Genomic DNA, 7641 nt, shown 5'->3' with positions numbered 1-7641 from the left:
GCTGAGGCCCTTATACTTAGTATACTCTCAGATGGGACCACATAGCTGAGAGAGTGGCTCTGGGCTGACACAGGCAGAAAAAGAGACCTGGGTAGCCTAGTGAAGGCAGAGGGAGGAAAGGCAAAGACAGTATTTGTTTTTCCCCTCCCCCTCTGGAGGTGGTAGACCTTCCTCCAATCTGAGACAGGAAAATTCCCAAGAGGTAGAAAACTGGTTTCCTCTTCCAGCTTGCCTTAGCAGTAGCCACAGCCACAACAGCTGCAGCATGTCTCACAGGAAGTTCTCCGTTCCCAGGAATGGATCTCTGGGCTTCCTGCAAGGAGAGCAAAGCAGCAGGCACCAGGGAAAGGTAAAGAACTTCCCCAAAGATGACCCCACCAAGGCCATCCACCTGACAGCCCTTCTGGGCTAGAAGTCAGGCATGAGCCACATCATTCAAGAAGGGGACAGGTCCAGCTCAAAGATCAACAGGAAGGAAGTGGCTAAAGGCTGTCACTGTTGTAGAGACCTTCCCCATGGTCACCATAGGCATTCTGGTTTATAAACAAACCCTGTGAGGCCTCTGGAACATCAAAACCATCTTTGCTGAGCATATCAATGATGAGTGTAAGAGACGATTCTATAAGGATTGGCATAAGTCCAAGAAAAAGGCCTTCACCAAGTACTGCAAGAAGTGGCAAGATGATGGCAAGGTGAGCCAAGGCATTGCCCATACCCAGATGCGCCTTCTCCCTCTGAGGCAGAAGAAGCCTCACCTGATGGAAATCCAGGTGAATGGTGGCAGAGTATCTGAGAAACTGTTGAGATGATTGATGTCATTGGAATGACCAAAGGCAAGGGTTACAAAAGTGTCACCAGCTACTGGCCCACAAAGAAACTGCCCTGAAAAACTTACGGGGGCCTATGTAAGGTGGCATGTATTAAAGCTTGGCATCCTGCAAGAGTGGCCTTCTCTGTGACTTGAGCTGGTCAGAAGGGCTACCACCATCACACTGAGAGCAACAAAACAATCTACAAGATTGGCCAGGATTACCAGATCAAGGATGGCAAGCTGATCAAAACCAGTGCATCTACTTCAGGGATCAACACTCTGGGAGGTTTTGTCCACTATGGTGAAGTGACTAATGATTTTATCTTGCTGAAAGGTTATGTTGTTGGGACCAAGAAGATGTCCTCACTATGCCCAAAGGGCTATAAAACTGTGCATACCCTTTGATCCAGAAATACCACTGCTAGGTTTATATCCCAAAGACATCTCCCAAAGAGAAAAAGACCTATTTGTACAAAAATATTTATAGCAGCTCTTTTTGTGGAGGCTTAAAATAGGAAATGAAAGGAATGCCCATTAATTGGGGAATGTCTAAACAAGCTGTGGTATATGATTGTAATGGAATATTATTGTGCTATAAGAAATGACAAGCAGGCTGATTTCAAGAAAGACCTGGAAAGACTTGGATGAATTGATGTATGGTGAAGTGAGCAGAAGCAGGAGAACATTGTGCAGAGTGATAGCAATATTGTTCCATAAAGAACTGTGAATGACTTAACTATTCTCAGCAATACAATGATCCAATACAATCCCAAAGGATTAATGATGAAGCATGCTATCCACCTCCAAGGAAAGAACTGATATCGATTGAACACAGACTGAAGCATGCTATTTTTCACTTTCTTTCATTTTTTTCTTTTATTCAAGTTTTCTTATACAAAATGACTAATATGGAAATGTTTTACGTAATTGCACATGTATAATCTATATCAGATTGCTTACTGCCTCAGGGAGGGGGGAGGGGGGAGAGGGAAGGAGGGATAGAATTTGGAACCCAAAAATGTTTATTATTTTTTTTAAGTGGCATTTTGTTTTACCAAATTAAATGCTTTTTTTAAAAAGCACTAAACAATATTCATAGTGGAATCTTGTATTCTCAACATGTTTCAGTCAATTATGAGACAATAATCATATGCTCTGCTATGGAATATCACTTTTGAAAGCCTGCCGGTTCCCTACTAACTTTAAGGATGCTATAATAAATAGGACCAGTATCTACCAAGGTGTCACCTTTGTCCCCCAAAAGGGATTATTTTTCCCTAAAAAGTCATAAAGCTGTTCTTAGGATTTGATTGGCCTTATCGAGGGAGTTTGTATTACCTCCTGAAGTAATTAGCTCTACTAGTTTACTACCTGGTACATATAAAGTGGTAGCTATTTTCCTTTGTTATCAATCTCTCCATATACTTTTTAAAATTCAATTTTATTTTATTCTCAGTTCCAAATTCTCTCCCTCCTTCTTCCCCCTCACTGAGAAGTCAAGAAAAATAAAACCTATTATAAATATGTATAGTCATGCAATATAAATTCCTGCATTAATCATGTTCTGAAAAAAGCAAGAAAAAGAAGAAAACATGCCTCAATCTGCACTCGGAATCCATCAATTCTCCATTTGGAGTGGATAGCATGTTTCATCATGAGTCCTTCTGAATTGTGGTGGGGTATTGTGTTAATCAGAATTAATAGGTATTTCAAAGTTGCTTATCTTTACAATATTATTATTACTATGTAGATTGTTCTCTTGGTTCTGCCCACTTGACTCTGCATCAGTTCATACAGTCCTTCCCAGATTTTTCTGAAACCATCCCCTTCCTCAGTTATTATAACACAATAGTATTTCATCACAACCATATACCATAACTTGTTCAGTCATTCCCCAATTGATGAGCATCCCCTCAGTCCCCAATCATTTACCACCACAAAAAGAGCTGCTATAAATATTTTTGTGCCTATGTGTTCTTTTCCCCTTTCTTTGATCTCTTTGTGGGTATAGCCCTAATAGTGGTATTGCAGGGGCAGCTAGGTGGCACAGTGGATAAAGCACTGGCCCTGGATTCAGGAGGACCTGAATTCAAATCCAGCCTCAGACATTTAATACTTACTAGCTGTGTGACCACGGGCAAGTCACTTTACCCTCACTACCCTGCCAAAAAAATACTACTTAAGTGACCCTGGTTAGGTCATTTAACCTCTGACTGCCCCAGTGGAGGGCAGTGTGTCACAAGTAGTGGTATTGCTAGGTCAAAAGGTTTATTTACCCAGTTTAACAGCATAGCTCTCCAGTCTCAAGGGAGATCACTGAGAGGCAGAGTAGAGTAGTAGAAACAGAAAACCTGGCTTTGGATTCTTTCTCTGCCACTTACTAAATGTGTGACCACTAGATATGAGACCTCTCTCACCCTTGGTTTTCTTCTCAGCCTCTTCTACAAGTGAGAATAATAATAGTATCTACCTTCCATATGTGTTATGAGGATCAAATGAGATAATGTATATACTAAGTTCTTTAGGAGCCAGAAGTACTATATCCTGTTAGCACTTAGTACAATAACCTACCTTGTAAGATAAAGATTCCTTCAAACTTGAACAATATTTCCGATAATAGTTGGTGGGGACTCTACCATCTGCAAATACTTTCTTTATTGCTGCTATTCCATACCAACCAGACCACCCAAAATTATTTTATATAGCTAGAAGAAATAAATACAAAATTCAGATAGAAGAACAAAAAGTCAAGAATATCAAAGGAGCTAACGAAAGAAAATGCACAGGAAGGTGGGCTAGCTGTACCAAATCTGAAGCTCTACTATAAAGCAGCAGTCAAAACTATTTGGTACTGGCTAAGAAATAAAGTGGTAGATCAATAGAATAGGTCAGACACAGGAGACAGTATTAAATTACAATAGTAATCTACATTTGATAAACCCAAAGACTTCACCTTCTGGAATAAGAACTCAATATTTGACAAAAACTTCTGGGAAAACCAGAAGATAGTATGGCAGAAACTAGGCATAGACCAACATCTTATACTGTATACCAAAATAAGGTCAAAATGGATAAATGATTTGGATGATTTGGACATAAAGGGTGATACCATAGGCAAATTAGGAGAGGAGGGAATAGTTTATCTCTCAGATCTATGGAAAGGAAAGGAATTTATGACCAAACAAGAGATAGAGAATATTATGAAATGCAAAATTAATCATTTTGATTATATTGAATTAAAAAGTTTTTGTACAAACAGAAGCAATGCATCCAAAATTACAAGGGAGACAGGGGGGGCAGCTAGGTGGCACAGTAGATAGAGCACCAGCCCTGGATTCAGGAGGACCTGAGTTCAAATATGACCTCAGACACTTCACACTTACTAGCTGTGTGATCCTGGGCAAGTAACAACCCTCATTGCTCTACCAAAAACCAAACCAAACAAACAAACAAACAAAAAAGAAGGGAGACAGAAAACTGGGAAACAATTTTTATAGCCAGTACTTCTGATAAAGGCCTCATTTATAAAATATATCAGGAACTAAATCAATTTTTTTTTAGTGAGGCAATTGGGTTTAAGTGACTTGCCCAGGGTCACATAGCTAGTAAGTGTTAAGTGTCTGAGGCTGGATTTGAACTCAGGTACTCCTGAATCCAGGGCCGGTGCTCTATCCACTGCACCATCTAGCTGCCCCTGAACTAAATCAAATTTATAAGATCCAAGTCATTTCCCAATTGAGAAATGGTTAAAGGATATGAACAGGCAGTTTTCTGATGAAGAAATCAAAGCTATCTATGGCCATATGAAAAAATGCTCTAAATCACTATTGATTAGAGAGATACAAATTAAAACAACTCTGAGGTACCACCTGACACCTATCAGACTGGCTAATATGACAAAAAAGGGAAATAATAAATGTTGGAGAAGCTGTGGAAGAAATGGAACACTAATGCATTGTTGGTAGAGCTGTGAACTGATCCAACCATTCTGGAGAACAGTTTGGAACTATGCCCAAAGGGCTATAAAGCTGCATACCCTTTGACCCAGCAATACCACTATTAGGACTTTTTCCCAAAGAGATCATAAAAAAGGAAAAAGGACCCACATGTACAAAAATATTTATAGCTGTTCTTTTTGTGGTGGCAAGGAATTAGAAATTGAGGGGATGCCCATCAATTGGGGAATGGCTAAACAAGTTGTGGTATATGAATGTAATGGAATACTATTGTGCTATAAGAAATGATGAGCAGGCAGATTTCAGAAACCTGGAAGGACTTACAGTAACTGATGCTGAGTGAGATGAGCAGAACCAGGAGAACATTGTACACAGTATCAACAACATTGTGTGCTGATCAACTGTGATAGACTTGACTCTTCTCAGCAATACAATGGTCGAAGATAGTTCCAAAGGACTCATGATGGAAAATGCTCTCCAAATCCAGAAAAAAAACACCTGTTGAATCTGGATGCAGATCGAACTATCCTATTTCTATTGTTTTTGTTGTTGTTTTTATTTTTTGAGGTTTTTCCTTTTTGCTCTGATTCTTCTCTCATTACATGACTAATGCAGAAATATGTTTAATGTGATTGTATATATATAACCTATATCAGATTACTTGCTGTCTTGGGGAGAAGGGAAGGGAGGGGAGGGAGGGAGAAAAATTTGAAATGAAATCTTATAAAAACAAATGTTAAAAACTATCTCTATATGTAACTGGAAAATAATAAAATATTTATATACGGAAAAAAATAAAAAATAAAAAGCTTTTGTACAAACAGAAGCAATGCAGCCAAGCTCAGAAGGAAAACAGAAAACTGGGAAACAATTTTCACAGCCAGTGTTTCTGATAAAGGCCTCATTTCTAAAATATGTAGAGAACTAAATAAAATTTATAAGAATATTGCTGCTATTACTCTCAATAAGGGCATGTAGGTGGTGCAGTAGATAGAGTACTAGGCCTGAAGTCAGGAAGACTCATCTTTCTGAGTTCAAATCTGGCCTCAGATACTAGCTGTGTGACCCTAGGCAAGTCATTTCACCCTGTATGCCTCAGTTCCTCATCCATAAAATGAGCTGGAGAAGGAAATGGCAAGCCACTCCAGTATCTCTGCCAAGAAAACCCCAAATAGAGTCACAAAGAGTTAGACATGATTGAAAATGACTGAACACCAATGATTGTTCTCAAAAACTGCAATAGACCTGTGATCTCATACATGTGGATGCTCCCTACAAAGAGGCCTCCTCATTATATGTGAATAATGTTAAAAGTTCAACTCTCATCCAGGTCCTCCTATAAGAGTGCCACAGGGGGTCCACCCAATGTGCTAGTTGCTTTCCTTCAGTTCTCTTGGCCCCCTGAATACACGAAAGGAACACACAGGCTGCCCATTGGTTTCCTCTTCTTTCCACATGGCCAGCCTGGCTTCTTTTTCAGTCATACACTTCTTTGGTGCCATTCTTTACAGCAGAAGTGTCAAACATGTAGACCACTGCCACATGTGACCCACCACATTGCTGAGTGTGGCTGCACCAGATTCAAGTGTAATTGAGAAATATTTGACAAAATAAATAAAAGTACAATAAAACATAGATAATATTACATTTTAAAACTAAGTCAATATGTGGCCCCCAGGGATCCTAATCTATGGACTGGTGGCCTCTGTTTCTATTTGAGTTTGACACCACTGCTTTACTTCACTGTTTGTAAGGTGTTGCAGCCTGCTCATACCCACTATACACTTCTTTCTGCCCTTTGGGGAATCGTACAATTGAATTCCATGGTACTATTGCAGGCAACACAGCCATACAAGGTCACCAGAGAGGGACTAGTGTTAACATTTCTTTCTTCTTTTGTTTCAGGGAGAAGCTTAAGATAATTGAAAGAACTCTGCAATTTCCCCAAAGTAATCCAGGCTCCTCTCCTCCTGTTCAACAATGAGCACAACTAGCTGTCCCTTTGCTCTGTAAGTATGCTAATGCAAATGTCCAAAAATGAGAAATGCTTAGAACAAAATGTCCTTAGAGGTATGATCCACATGAAATCTTATCCCTTTTCTTCTTTTTTAAACCATTTTTGATGCTTTCTTATAAAATATCACTGGTTTTTAAAAAAAATTTCAAGATAATTTCCCAATTAGTCCCCCTTACTACTGTCCCTTGTCACAAAGAAATAGAGTTAAGAAAAACAAAGCAATCCATTGGCCTAGTATGATAGATTGCCTGTGCCTCATTTTGTGCTCAGTCTCTAGACTCTCTACCAAGAGGACATAGGAATGTTTCATCATCTCTGAAGTCATACCAATCCTTTTCCAAAGCATTCTCTGGTGCAGCTGGCTTCTGCTTTCGCGGATGCAACATCAAAGAAATAACCTTAACCCCAGAGGAGACATTTAACAAGACTTGGTCTCACTCTTCATGCACAGAAGAAAGTAAAAATAAAATAAAATTTTCTTTCCAATAGAACTGCCTCAATTGGAAATCAGAACTCAATCAATCCGTCAACATTTATTAAGTGCCAATTGTGTACCAGACCCTTTGCTAGGCACCAGGGATACAAATATAAAGAATGAAATAATCTCTGGTCAACTAGGAACTTCCATTCAAATGGGGGAGATAATAAGTACATATAAAAATATACACAACCATGAATATAAAATCAACAAATACAAAGAAAAGAAAAGATAGTTTGGTAGTGAAGGCTCTAACAATTGTGTGGAGAAGGGGAGGGGAGGGTTTGGGGGGGGGTGGAGATCAGGAAAGATTTCATGTAGAAGATGGTGCTTGAGCTGAGTCTCAAAGGAAGAGAGGGACTCAGTGAGGCTGAGGTGA

General features: G+C 39.4%; 1 pseudogene; it reads left to right on the top strand.

Annotated features, from left to right (window-relative positions):
- Positions 1 to 265: 265 nt before the first annotated feature.
- On the top strand, positions 266 to 3195 carry LOC122733948 (annotated as a pseudogene).
- The last annotated feature ends 4446 nt before the right edge of the window (positions 3196 to 7641 follow it).

The sequence above is a fragment of the Dromiciops gliroides genome, chromosome X, assembly GCF_019393635.1.
Source record: "Dromiciops gliroides isolate mDroGli1 chromosome X, mDroGli1.pri, whole genome shotgun sequence".
NCBI lineage: Eukaryota > Metazoa > Chordata > Mammalia > Microbiotheria > Microbiotheriidae > Dromiciops > Dromiciops gliroides.
This window is presented reverse-complemented; position numbering and strand designations above follow the sequence as displayed.